Source organism: Eleutherodactylus coqui, chromosome 2 (assembly GCF_035609145.1).
Source record: "Eleutherodactylus coqui strain aEleCoq1 chromosome 2, aEleCoq1.hap1, whole genome shotgun sequence".
In the NCBI taxonomy this organism is placed as follows: Eukaryota; Metazoa; Chordata; class Amphibia; order Anura; family Eleutherodactylidae; genus Eleutherodactylus; species Eleutherodactylus coqui.
This window is the reverse complement of record NC_089838.1, coordinates 294,071,047-294,085,317: the sequence shown is the minus strand read 5'-3', so window position 1 is coordinate 294,085,317 and position 14,271 is coordinate 294,071,047. Positions and strand designations below refer to the sequence as shown.

General features: G+C 48.3%; 1 protein-coding gene across 3 annotated transcripts in view; it reads right to left on the bottom strand.

The window, feature by feature from the left end:
- Positions 1–13,831, bottom strand: part of LOC136612717 (DBIRD complex subunit ZNF326-like) — a 131,624-nt gene extending 117,793 nt beyond the window's left edge. Inside the window, exon 1 of one of the 3 annotated variants that reach the window (XM_066593272.1) lies at positions 13,711–13,831. The gene's annotated coding sequence lies outside the window, so the exon portion shown is untranslated. Of the gene's footprint in view, positions 1–13,693 lie in introns of all 3 variants that reach the window. The other 2 variants (XM_066593273.1, XM_066593274.1) reach the window with 2 other exon arrangements.
- Between the last annotated feature and the right edge of the window lie 440 nt (positions 13,832–14,271).

Below are 14,271 nucleotides of genomic sequence, written 5' to 3'. Positions count from 1 at the left end.
GGTCTGACTCACACCCACTGCAGGCCGGCCGCGCGGAACTCCGGCTGCCGGGAGCAGGTATGTATATTTTTTTTATTTTAACACTTTTCTGGATGAATTGCAGGGAAGGGCTTATATATTTAAGCCCTTCCCGACAATTCATCCCGCGCACGCCGGCAGCCCATTGCTTTCAATGGAGCCGGCTGTATTGCCGGCTCCATTGAATTCAATGGGCAAACATCGTTCTTCTCTGTCACAGCTGTTACAGCTGTGGCAGAGAAGAATGATTTGTCTTCTATATGTTCTCAATGGGGTCGGCGCTGCTGCCGCCGGCCCCATTGAGCGCATATAGAGAAGAGAACAGGAATCGCAGATCGCAGATAGGTGCGATCTGCGATTTCTGTTCTATAATTTATCGGACGAGCGCATAAAAAGCGCTCATGTGTCCGATACCATTGCAAAGCAATGGTTTTTAAAATATCGCCGGACGCATGCGCATGCGCAAATCGCGCAAAAAAACGCCCGTCTGACTAAGGCCTAAGGGAGGAGGACGCTGCAAGTGAGAGCAAAGCTCACAACCTGTTACAATTGTCTCTTCCACTATACAGCCTCTGGTGACACATGGGGGAAAAGGGGATGTACGGACTTTTGTTTTCATATTAGGGCCTGCTTTCCGTTTTTAACTGATCCTTTAAATGTATTTATGTAAAGCTGAAAAAAAAAAGACGTTATGTCCGTACAGTTCAGCCTATTGCCTCTTAATGTTGATCCTGCAGACGGGCGGAAATTCCGCCGCTGGAAGCTGCCATAGGATTGTGTTAACAAACGCAATCCTATGCAGAAGGACGCGATTTGGCTGCGCAAAATCTCGCGCGGCAAACAAATCGCGAGCCCCGCACAGAAACTTCACTCCCCAGCCGCCAGCTCCAGTCTGCCGGGGCTGCGGGAGAGGTGAGTGCCCGCGCTGCTTTCTGCAGGGGCTCAAGTCGGGTCCCGCTGCGAGGATTCTCGCAGCCGGATCCGACCCGGCCGTCTGCAGGCGGCCGAAGGCAGATAAAAACCCCATCGAGGTAGATGCCAATTTATCTAATTTTAGGAGGAAAAATTCCTTAACGATTCTAAGCTGGTCATCAGAATAATCCCCGGATAACAGACCCTTCTGAAGTAATCAGTGACTATAACATGTAATATTGTTAGGCTCACATAGGCGGATTTAAATTGCGGAATTCGCAGTCGGCACCCACGCAGACGACACACGGTAATACGCACCAATTGAAAGACAAACTTTTGCAGCTGCGCTGAGACGTGTGGATAGGAATTTCGGTTCCCACAAGCGAAGTAAAAATCGCAGCGTGTTCTATTTTTATGTGTGTTCCAGGCAGACAACCTCCATGAAAGTGCAATGGATACAAGTGTTCCATCACCCATACGCAATTAACATTGCATATGAGCAGTGGAAACGCTCGTAACGTCAATAAAAAAGCCAAAATGCCAGCTGGAGCATATGGTCCACGCGGAAGAGAGCTTTCTTCCACGAAGACGACACGCAGTGCATAGCATACATCTGCATGGAAAACTGCTTGCATCTGCGAACTTCCACAATCATTTGCAATTATTTTCCGTGAACGATCGCAGGTCTTACTATGTGGAATCCAACTGGCCCATGTGAGCTCAGCCTGACACTCAAACCTCTTGTACTCTTGTGATCACATAGGCGTAAAACTTCAAAAAGAAAAAAAAAACAAAACAAAAAAAACTGTATTGCACATGACCGATAGAAAATTAGTTCTCCATTACCACGTCCTCAGGCAGAGAGTTCCATAGTCTCACTGCTCTTACAGTAAAGAACCCCCTTCTATGTTGCTGTAGAAACCTTCTTTCCTCTAGAGGTAGAGGGCTCCCCATCGTTACAGTCACAGTACTGGGTACAGATAGATTAAAAACATAATAAAATGAAACATACAGAAAACCAAAATTACAAATACCGTAGAAACAAGACGCACCCAAATATTGTGACATTTTGTTTCTTTTTTCTATTTCTCTCCACTTCCAATTTTTTAAAAGTTTTTAATGTACTGAAATAGTACCATTGAAAAATACAACTCATACCACAAAAAACAAGCCCCCAAATGTCTACATTGATGGTTAAACAAAAGACATGATTTTTTTTTAAAAGAGGGGAGAAAAAAAATGTAAAAAAATTTAAAAGGGCCGTGTCCTTAAGGGGTTAAAATCTTACTTCACTGGTATCTAGTTCCTTCCAGAATCGCCAACGCAATACCAGGTTACCCATCAAATTTCTTCCGAGCATACTCATCCCCAGGTAACATGCTCCACATCTGCTGGTCCGGCCCCCGAGTTATAAGACTTTGGATCACAGTTTATTCCCTGATCTACTTGGTAAGATACAAAAAGATCCTTGAGAAGCTTTATTCAATAAATGTATCGCAAGTATTACCCCAGATTCTCAAAGATCAATCTCCTTTTTATTCTTAGCTACTGAACTATCATCTATTCATGTCATAAGATGTTCGTAGATTTTGCGGAAATTAAACGCGAATGACCTAGTATTTAATTATCAATAATGACTAATAGACAGGATGGATTTCGGAGTCTGGCCCCCTTGGAGAGAACATACCCTCCCTTCTTTGAAAAAAAGTAGACCTCCAGACTCCTTAAAACAATTTCTGTAAAACATCATCAGATAGAGCCTCTATTTCTTCCAGACGCTGTCCCCACAGGAGACGGTCTCCCCTTTCCCCTGCCCTTCCTCCCCGTTTCCTGTCTACCCCTACTATGGTTCCACAACTAGGCCCAGCCGGGCCATCATTCTATAAGGGCGCTTTCACATCTGTATCGAAGCCTCCGGCCTGAGGTTCCAACACAGATCTGATTCAAAGCATTGGAAGAAAAAGTGCTGCAAGTCAGGCAGCTGGTTGGTTGGAAAGTAGACGGATCCCATTATAGTCAATGGGGTCCAATTGCGTTGCTTGGCTCCGCGCAGAGACGGAACCGTTCGGCCACGGGGATTCCTCTTTCCTGCTCTCCAAACTGATGAGGAAAGCAGAACCCCGGGAGCAGATGTGAATACTTGCAATGTGTGTCCCGAATGTTTTCATATGCGGTCTGGTTGGCTGGAACAGATTGTGGCAGTCATCAGGCTATGTAATATTGTTATTTGCTTGAATATTACTAACATGAAGTATCTTTCATTGATGGTGGATATACATGGGGCCCACAAACAAGTGATGACAGACAGCTAGAGTTTGATAAGTGACTACCCTGAAGATGGGCAGAGGGCATTACCCAAAGATACACCCCTATAGCGTGTACACTGCGCTAGATGCGTCTATGCTCAACAAGTCAATCCCCACGGTTGAGCGATACCCGGGGAATACTCCGCAGCAATCCTAGTGTTGGGATGTGTTGTCATTAGACAGAAAGTATGATGGCATGTTTTCAATAAAGATGTGGATGTTAGGGGATGTTTACACGGGCGGAATGTCCACAGCATTATTGTATCCAAAATAATTTCAGAAGCTACAGCGCTCCCATCACTTCCAAAGTCTCTGGCTGTTGGCGCACTCCTACACACGGTACATGGCAGTCTGTACTGAGCGCCGCTGTTCAGGTGATTAGGTAACATTATCTGACCAGCGGCACTGTGCTCACTACCCCGGGTGAAGGAGCTTTCACGCTACCTCAGAGCTATAAGGAATGAGAGCCGAGATGTGACTATTCCCTGTAGCAGCCAATCACAGCACAGCTTTCATGTTACCTCAGCACTATGAGGAATGAGAGCCGAGCTGTGACTGTTACTCACAGCAACCAATCACAGCGCAGCTTTTGTTTTTTTAAATTCTTTATCATTTTCAATTTAGTAACAGATTATACATTCTTCTAGTTGCCTCACATAAATTGCCATATTCTCTGTATTCAATCTACTAACTGAACAGTCTACTATTCAATCTACTAACTGTGTATGTGTGCATGCATATACATATATATGTGTGTGTGTGCATGTATATGCATATACATATATATGTGTGTGTGTGTATGCATACACACACATATATACGCATATACATACACACACACACACACAACACACACAAGAGATGAACGAGCACCAAAATGCTCGGGTGCCCGTTGCTTGAGTCGAACTTTTCGTAATGCTCGAGAGCTTGTTTCGAGTAACGAACCCCATTGAAGTCAATGGGGGACTCGAGCATTTTTGTATGGGACCGATGCTCCGCATAGCTGATGACTTGTCAAACACCAGAAAACATCAGAAAGTCATGGAAACACCACATAAATGGATAGGGAATGGCAGGGGCAGCATGCATGGCTGCATCTGAGGCTCCCAGGTCCCACTATTAAGCCAAAATGGGGGCAAGAGTCTGGCGGTCACCCCCCTAACAATTTACTTGGGACAAAGTCTCATTAGCAAGGCACACACGCTGGCACATCTTAGCTAAGCACCACACTGCCTGCAATCAAGGACAATCACTGCCTGTGGGTGACATTGCTGCTCCTTCTCCTGGGTTACATGCTGGCATTGCTGTCCAACCCCCCGCACGACCCTGCGTCCACAGCGCACACAAGTTTCCCTGCGCAGCGTTCAGCTGCCCTCATGCCACACGCTCGCTTCATAGCTACACCACCCTCATGTCTATTTATAAGTGCGTACTGGATGAGGAAGAACCGGAGGCACACACTGCAGAGGGTTGGCAGGACCAGGCAGCAACCCTCTTTGAAAGTGTGGGTGATAGCCCACAAAGCTGTTGAGAATTGATGATAAATTGACGTACGATCATCATTCCAATCCCGTGCCACCTCTGTCACAAAATTGTCAGGAGCCGCAAACGTGGGCATAAAGGGGACTCAGGTGCCAGCACTTCTACACATCTCCACAATGCAGCAGCACATACTAACACCAAAGATTGGTTTGAAGCAGGAGGTGTCGCAAAAGTAGCCACCACAGGTATACAGTGACCCTGTGAAAGTTTCATGAAATCACTAACGCTTCCTGTGAATGCTCCAATCCTGTATCTCGGATAACTTTGGTAATTTGTAGCACGAGAGATAATACATGCCGACCAACGCAGATCCCCAGACCCCAAGCAGGAGGAGGAGGTGGCATAATAAGCCTGAGAAACCATGACCGAGGTAGGACCCGCAATAGTCTGTGTGGGAAGTATGTGAGCGGGCCCTGGGTCAGGCTCGGTCCCAGCCTCCACCTTGTGTGACCCAAGGTGCCGCGAGTTACATAGCAATGGGAAATCCATGTGTCCCCACACACTATTCATTCTGTGTAGGTGTCAGATAGCTGAACAACGCAATGGGAAAGCTATCTGCACTCTGCACCCTACCCAAGTCAGTCAGTGTATTTGTGCCAGACAGGTAAAACACCGCTATGGGAAGTCTTTGTGTACCCACAGCATAGACGAGCCTCTGGAACCCAAGGAAAGTATTACACATAAAGAAATCAGAGTGCCCAAACAAGGCAGTTTCACCCGGCCAAGGACCTCCACCTCGGCTCACACCCTCAGCAATCGTGGGCATAAAGAGGACTCAGATGCTAGTGCAGCTGTGAACGTCTCATTAATGCAGTAACGCTCCTTTTGTGTGGCCCAAACCAGTGTCTCAGATAACTATGGTAACGCGAGAGAAAATACATGTTGCCCAGTGCTGATCTCCTTACCCCAAGCAGGAGGAGGAGGTGGCATAACAAGGCCAAGAAACCATGACCGAGGTAGGAACCGCAATAGTCTGTGTGGGAAGTATGTGAGCGGGCCCTGGGTCAGGCTCGGTTCCAGTCTCCACCATGTGTGACCCAAGGTGCCGGGAGTTACATAGCAATGGGAAATTAATGTGTTCACACACACTATTCATTCTGTGTAGATGTCAGACAGCTCAACACCGCAAGGTGTATTTGAGTTCCTTGGGCTTGCCTATGCTGTCAGTGCACAAAGATGGTATTACACAGGAAGAAATCAGAGTGCCCAAACATGGCAGAGTTTCACCCCGCCAAGGACCTCGGCCTCGGCCCACATTTTTGCCCTAGTCAGTCAGTGTATTTGTGCCAGATAGGTAAAACACCACAATGGGAAGTCTTTGTGCACCCACCGTATAGGCAGACCCCTGTAACATTTCTGTAGTAAAAGTATAGGTGGACCCCAGTAACATTTCTGTACCAGAAGTATAGGCAGACCCCTGTAACATTCCTGTAGCAAAGGTATAGGCAGACTCCTGTAACATTTCTGTAGCACAGGCAAGGCAGACCCCTGTAACATTTCTGTAGCAAAAGTGTAGGCGGACCCCTGTAACATTCCTGTAGCAGTAGTATAGGCAGACCCCTGTAACATTCCTGTAGCAGACATATAGGCAGACCCCAGTAACATTCCTGTAGCAGACGTATAGGCAGACCCCAGTAACATTTCTGTAGCAAAGGTATGGGCAGACCACTGTAACATTTCTGTAGCAAAAGTATAGGCGGACCCCTGTAACACTCCTGTAGCAAGAGTATAGGTGAACCCCTGAAACATTGGTGTACCATGAGTGTAGGCGAAAGCCGGAAAAATTTGTTAGACAACAGTATAGGCGAGGGCCAGAAAAATTGGTGTACCAAGAGTACAAGTGCACCCCTAAAAAATTGCTCAACCGCGAGGGCAGGTGAAACTCATAAACACTTTTTAAAGATACAGCTCGATGTTGCTTAATTTGTAACAGAGCCTGGAGGCAACCCTGTGAAAAAAATTAGTTTCTGTTAAAGTATCAATACTTTTGAAAAATTGTAAAAAAAACATTATAAACAGAGCCTTTTGGGCCTTAGAAAAATTGGCAGTTCGGCGTGATGACATGCTGTTTTAGGAGAAGGAGTAGTAGTAGGAGGAGTAATAATATTCGAGAGTGATTGACAAAGCTAATTCCCTCTTTTTTTCTGGTGATAGAGAATGTTTTTTTCTCCTTTTGCAGCGAAAATAATCATTAGGTTCCGCTGCTTTCCGCTGGTGGAGAAGAGAAGTCTAGGGAAATCCAGCCTTTGTTCATCTTTATGAGTGTAAGCATGTCGGCACTGGCAGTTGACAGGTGGATACGCTTATCTGTAATGATTCCCCCAGCTGCACTAAACATCCTCTCTGACAAGACGCTAGCGGCAGGGCAGGCCAGAACCTCGAGGGCGTACAGCGCCAGTTCGTGCCACATGTCCAGCTTTGACACCCAATAGTTGTATGGAGCAGAGGCATCATGGAGGATGGTGATACGATCGGCTACGTACTCCCTTACCATCTTTTTACAGTGCTCCCTCCGATTCAGCCTTGACTGGGGAGTGGTGACAAGGTCTTGCTGGGGAGCCATAAAGCTATCAAAGGCCTTGGAGAGTGTTCCCCTGCCTGTGCTAGACATGCTGCCTGATCCCCGTGCCTCCCCTGCTACATGGCTCTTGGAACTGCGTCTTCTGCCACTAGCGCTGTCAGATGGGAACTTTAGCATCACTTTTTCCACCAGGGCATCACTCCCGTACCCCTTTCCTCTTCGGGAATGAGAGTGGAAAGGTTCTCCTTACACCGTGGGTCGAGAAGGGTGTACACCCAGTAATCCGTGTTGGCCAGAATACATCTAACGTGAGGGTCACGGGAAAGGCAGCCTAACATGAAGTCAGCCATGTGTGCCAGGGTACCAGTACGCAACACATCGCTGTCCTCACTAGGAAGATGACTTTCAGGATCCTCCTCCTCCTCTACAGCCCATACACGCTGAACAGATGAGAGGCAAGCAGCATGGGTACCCTCTGCAGGGTGCCCAGCTGTCTCTTCCCCCTCCTCCTCCTGCTCCTCCCCCTCCTCCTCCTCCAAAAACGCACTGAGATATAGACATGAGGGTGGTCTGGCTATCAAGCGACATACTGTCATTCCCCGTCTCCTGTTCCAACCACAAAGCGTCGGCCTTTTTGCTTTGCAGCAAACTTCTCAGCAGGCAAAGCAGCGGGATGGTAACGCTAATGATTGCCACATTGCCGCTCACCATCTGGGTAGACTCCTCAAAGTTTCCGAGGACCTGGCAGATATCTGCCATCCATGCCCACTCCTCAGTAAAGAATTGCGGAGGCTGACTACCACTACGCCGCCCATGTTGTAGCTGGTATTCCACTATTGCTCTACGCTGCTCGTACAGCCGGGCCAACATGTGCAGCGTAGAATTCCAGCGTGTTGGCACGTCGCACAGCAGTCGGTGCTCTGGCAGCTGAAACCGATGTTGCAGGGTCCTCAGGGTGGCAGCGTCCGTGGTGGACTTGCGTAAATGTGCGCAGACGCGGCGCACCTTGCCGAGCAGGTCAGACAAGTTTTTCAGAAACCGCTGAACCACCAGATTGAAGACGTGGGCCAGGCATGGCACGTGTGAGGCTACCGAGCTGCAGAGCTGCCACCAGGTTACAGCCGTTGTCACACACGACCATGCCTGGTTGGAGGCTCAGCGGCGAAAGCCAGAGGTCGGTCTGCTCTGTCAGACCCTGCAACAGCTCGGGGGCCGTGTGCCTCTTGTCACCTAAGCTGGTTAGTTTCAGCACGGCTTGCTGACGCTTGCCCACCGCGTGCTACAAACTGTTGGCGACGTGTTCACACTTCTTAATTCAGAGGTAGAGGTGGCGGAGGAGAGAGAGGGTTTGGAGGAGGTGGCATAAACCGCCGCAGATACCAGCACTGAGGTAGGACCCGCTATTCTGGGTGTGGGTAGGACGTGAGCGGTCCCAGCCTCCACCAAATTCACCCAATGTGCCGTCAGGGAGAAATAGTGGCCCTGCCCGCCAGTACTTGTCCACGTGTCCGTAATTAAGTGGACCTTCCCAGTAACCGGGTTGGTGAGGGCACGATTTATGTTGCGGGAGACGTGCGGGTGTAGGGCTGGGACGGCAAACGAGGAAAAATAGTGGCGACTGAGGACCGAGTAGCGCGAGACCGCCGCCATCATGTTTTTGAAAGCCTCCGTTTCCACAAGCCTGTACGGCAGCATCTCCAGGCTGATTAATTTGGCAATGTGCACGTTTAAAGCTTGTGTGTGCGGGTGGGTGGCGACGTATTTGCGCTTTCGCTCCAACGCCTGTGTTAGCGACAGCTGAACACTGCGCTGAGAGACATTGCTGGATGGAGTGGAGGACGGTGGAGGTGAGGGTGTGGGTGCAAGCCGGGAGGCGCTCGTGCCTGTGTCCTGAGAGGGGGATTGGATCTGTGTGGAAGGTTAGGGCACAGAAGAAGAGGCAGTGGTGTGACCCGGAGGCGGTGAAGGGCCTTCATCCCACCTTGTGGGGTGTTTGGCCATCATATGCCTGCGCATGCTGGTGGTGGTGAGGCTGGTAGTGGTGGCTCCCCGGCTGATCTTGGCACAGGTTGCACACCACTGTTCGTCGGTCGTCCGCGCTCTCACTAAAAAACATTCACACCTTTGAACACCTAGCCCTCTGCATGGAAGCTTGCCGCGAGGGGGTGCTTTGGGAGACAGTTGGGGGATTCTTCGCTCTGGCCCTGCCTCTACCCCTAGCCACTCCACTGCCTCTTCCAACCTGTCCTGCTGCTGCACTTGCCTCCCCCTCTGAAGCCCTGTCCTCAGTAGGCTTAGCAAACCAGGTGGGGTCAGTCACCGCATAGTCCAGCTGCTTTTCCTCCGAATCCGCTGTGCGCTCCTCCCTCGGACTTACTGCCCTTACTACTACCTCACTGACAGACAATTGTGCCTCATCATCATCCTCACCCACAAAAAGCTCTAGAGACAGTTGCCGGAAGTCCCCAGCCTCATCACCCGGACTCCGGGAACTTTCCAAAGGTTGGGCATCGGTCACGACAAATTCCTCAGGTGAGAGAGGAACCATTTTTTCCCACTCATGTGAGGGACCCAAGAACAGTTCCTGAAAGTCTGCCTGCTCATCAGAATATGTCATTTTCATGGAGTGAGGAGGCTGGGAGGAAGGAGGAGCAGCAGCCAGAGGATTCAGAGTTGCAGTCCCTAGGCCGGGAGTTGTGGACTGCGTAGAAGACTTTGTGGTCGATACATTGCTGGACACATTTTTTGCCATCCACGACAGGACCTGCTCACACTGCTCTGCTTGCATTAAAGGGGTTGTCCCGCGAAAGCAAGTGGGGTTCAGCACTTCTGTATGGCCATATTAATGCACTTTGTAATGTACATCGTGCATTAATTATGAGCCATACAGAAGTTATTCACTTACCTGCTCCGTTGCTAGCGTCCCCGTCGCCATGGTGCCGACTAATTTCAGCGTCTAATCGCCCGATTAGACGCGCTTGCGCAGTCCGGTCTTCTCCCTGGTGAATGGGGCTGCTCGTGCCGGAGAGCTGGTCCTCGTAGCTCCGCCCCGTCACGTGTGCCGATTCCAGCCAATCAGGAGGCTGGAATCGGCAATGGACCGCACAGAGCCCACGGTGCACCATGGGAGAAGACCCGCGGTGCATCGTGGGTGAAGATCCCGGCGGCCATCTTGGTAAGGTAAGTAAGAAGTCGCCGCAGCGCGGGGATTCGGGTAAGTACTAAACTGTTTTTTTTTTAACCCATCCCTTGGGTTTGTCTCGCGCCGAACGGGGGGCCTATTGAATAAAAAAAAAAAAGACGTTTCGGCGCGGGACAACCCCTTTAAAGGTCTACCACGTGGACCCGTAAATTGTGATATGAAGCTGGGGACCCCAGAAACTTGCCTCTCTCCTAATCCTGCAGCAGCCGGCTGTGATTCACCAAGACCAGGAACACGGCCTGTGCCCACACCCTCACTTGGACGTCCGCGTCCACGTCCTCGACCCTTACCCCTACTCCTCATCATGACGGATTAAGAATAGAGCAGGGCCCAAATAAATTACCCCACTGTACAGCACTGAGAACTGTGGCTTAATTCACTGCACATAGAGACTTGTAGATAGCGGAGGCTCTATGCTGTGACTTGAAAAAATTAACTCGCTGTCTTGCGCTGATACCTAATTTACCGTTCGCAGAGACTTGTAGATAATAGAGGCTGTGTGGAGTGGGAGAAGACTCTAAAGCCAGTGGATAGTGCTGGTAACTGCGGCTATCTCAACCCCTCCAAGGAAAGGGTATTGTGAGACGCTCTGCACAGCGGCAGAGCTGAAATACTTTGCAGTGGCTCAGGAAATATTACAGTACTGTTTAGCAGTGAGACCGCTGTCTAATGCACTGCAGACACAGAACGGTATAAATGAAGTCATTCACAGTAGGCTAGGAAATATTTGAGTGCAGTTTCACTATGAGAGCTGGTTGTACGGCACAGCAGGCTGAGAATGCTATTACTGAAAGGCTGGGAACAGGCCTAGATGCGTAATACAAAAATGGATGTACTACAACTCCCAGCAAGCCACAACTATAATGCATACGGTCAGAGGTAGCCTTAAGAAGAAGCTTTTGGGTTATTGCATGGAGGATCAGGACTGTATAGTGTATAACTTTCCCTATAGAAGTGGCTGTGTCCCTACACTCTGTGTCTAATGCACTGCAGACACAGAACGGTATAAATGAAGTTGTTTGCAGTAGGTTAGGAAATGTTAGAGTGCAGTTTCATGGTGAGAGCATGGTTGTACGGCACTGCAGACTGAGAACGCTATTACTGAAAGGCTGGCAACAGGCCTAGATGTGTAATACAAAAATGGATGCAGTACAACTCCCAGCAAGCCACAACTATAATGCACACGGTCAGATGTAGCTCTAAGAAGGACCGTTGGGGTTCTTGAAGACAGGATCCTACACTACCACTGTCCCTATCTTAGCAGCTCTTTCCCTAAACTCTGTATAATACACTGCAGACTGAGAACGCTATAGCTGAAATGGCCTGTACAGCCCGAGATGAAAAAAAAATGTAAATGGTGCACTACTGCTCCCAGCCAGCCACAACAGTAATGCATACTATGAAAATGAGTAGCCCTAAGAAGGACCGCTGGGGTTTTTGAAGACTGGATCCTACTCTAACACTTTCCCTGTATAAGCCTCAGCACTTTCCCTAACCTCTGCCAGCATGCGTCTGAGGTGAGCCGCGGGCGGGGCCACTTTCAGTACGCCACGGTCACCTGATCGGCCCAGCCACTCACTACTGTGGGGGTGGTATAGGGCTGGCACGTCACAGCAGGAAGTGGTAATGCCTTCCCTGCATGTCTATTGGCTAGAAAATGGTGCTAAACATGCTGGGAAGGAAATGCAATTGACTCGAGTACCGCGTGGTGTTCAACTCAAGTAACGAGCATCTCGAGTACCCTAATACTCGAACGAGCATCAAGCTCGGACAAGTGTACTCGCTCATCTCTAGTATATATGCATATACATATACACACACATATATATGTATATACACACAATAAAAACATTATATATAAGTGGGTGTGTATATATGCATATATATATGTGTGTGTGTTTGTATATATATGTATATGCATATATGTGCGAGTGTGTGTATGTTTTGCATTTCATCTGTTTGTATTGGTATGTTCTACTGGCTAAATGAAACTGTACTTTTAGTCATTTCTGCAATCCACTTCCCCAAATAGCATCTTTCACCCATCCTTGTTGAGAATCCAAATCCTCTGCACTATTTGCAATGAGAGGAGGCAGGGCGGGGGCGGGCTAAGGTGTGTGAATTAGCCCCGCCCCTGTCCCGCCTCCCCTCATTGCAAATAGTGCAGAGGGGCGGAGAGGGGGTGGAGAGGAGGCAGAGAGGGGGCGGGAGCTCACTGCTCCCGGCTCTTCCAGGCTCCCCCCCCTGCAGAGAGAGACGCCGTATATCGGCCCAGCATGAATACGCGGCTGATATACGATCGTCTGAAATAGCCCTAAGAATGAGCCAGTTAACCATTTTACTGCTAGCTATGAAGGTGGAGATATATAGACACACACATACATATATATTTGCATAGGCTGCTTTAAGAAACATTTATATTATTATTATTACAACAATATATATGTGATAATTGCATGTTATTTCACTAGGAAAAATACATCGCACTGCCCTCGCTTGAAAATCGTGTCTACCTGCAACTCCGATGCAATTATTTTTTCTTGTAAGGGAAAAAAAACCTACGCTTTTTGTGTCGCAGACTCTCTGTCCAAGTGAGAAATGGGCCAGGTGTATAAATAAACAGGACTTGTGCCGCGTCCATCCATATTACATATGTCCATATCACCCGCGTAAATACAGACTAACTACTAGGACAAAGTCCGCCATTTATACCACACGGCAAATATCGCTAAAAGCAAAACCCACAAAAACGTTTTTCTTTTTAACCCTCAAAAAGGTTAAAATATTATATCATATTATAAATCCCAAAATGGCGTCATTTATACAATACGCTACAACTCTAAGGCCAACGTGACAAGCGCAAAAATGTGTGTGACCGATACGGAGAGAACAGAACTCATTGATTTCCACGGGTTCATTCATATTAACGGATTTCGGTCATGCAAAAAAAAGTATATAGAATGCTTTGATTTTCTGTGTAAAGTCCGGTAAAATACGCCGATGTGCGCAAAAAAAAACATTGTTCATTTTGCAAAAATGCAACGCTCATGCACAAACAAATGCGCACTCGCTCGTATGAAGGGGGCCGTAGTGCTATCATCACCACCAGCACTATCCGTTATTAGACTGCATCACACCCCTTTACATTAGTAGTAGAACTACTAGAAACAGCATGCCCTACCAACTACTTGCCTGCTGTAGGAACTTACAGAAGTAGCTGGGATTTGTAGTTCCACCGTACTCAGGAAGGGCCTCCTAGGACTACAACTCCCACCCGGCTCTCACCCCCACGGTCTAGTCTCCACAGCTACGGGGTTCTCACCAAGTTCTTTTTAGAATTGAGTTGCTGCTGGTAGGATGATGTCACGTGATGGGCGGGGCCTCTGGGGCATCAGAGCTGTGGCTAGAGTGTAGTGGGAGAAAGGAGGTTCTCCCTCTGGGCTCCCTAAGTGTGTTCACTACTAAGCAGGCTAGAATGGAGTGGGGTGAGGGAGGTGCAGGAAATTCTTCCTCTGCAGCCCCTGTTCTGGCCATCTCAGACTAGAATGAGCTGATTTATTAAAATCATGATATTCTTAAGCAGGAAAATCGCCTTTTTCCCATTTTTGTCTTTTCCTCCCCCTTTAAAAAAAATCATAACTCCCTTATTTATCCATCGACGTCGCTGTATGAGGGGGCTTGTTTTTTGCAGGACGAGTTGTATTTTTCAATTATGCTTTTTAATGCACCATATAATGTACTGAAAAACTCGATTGAAATGAAAAAAAACC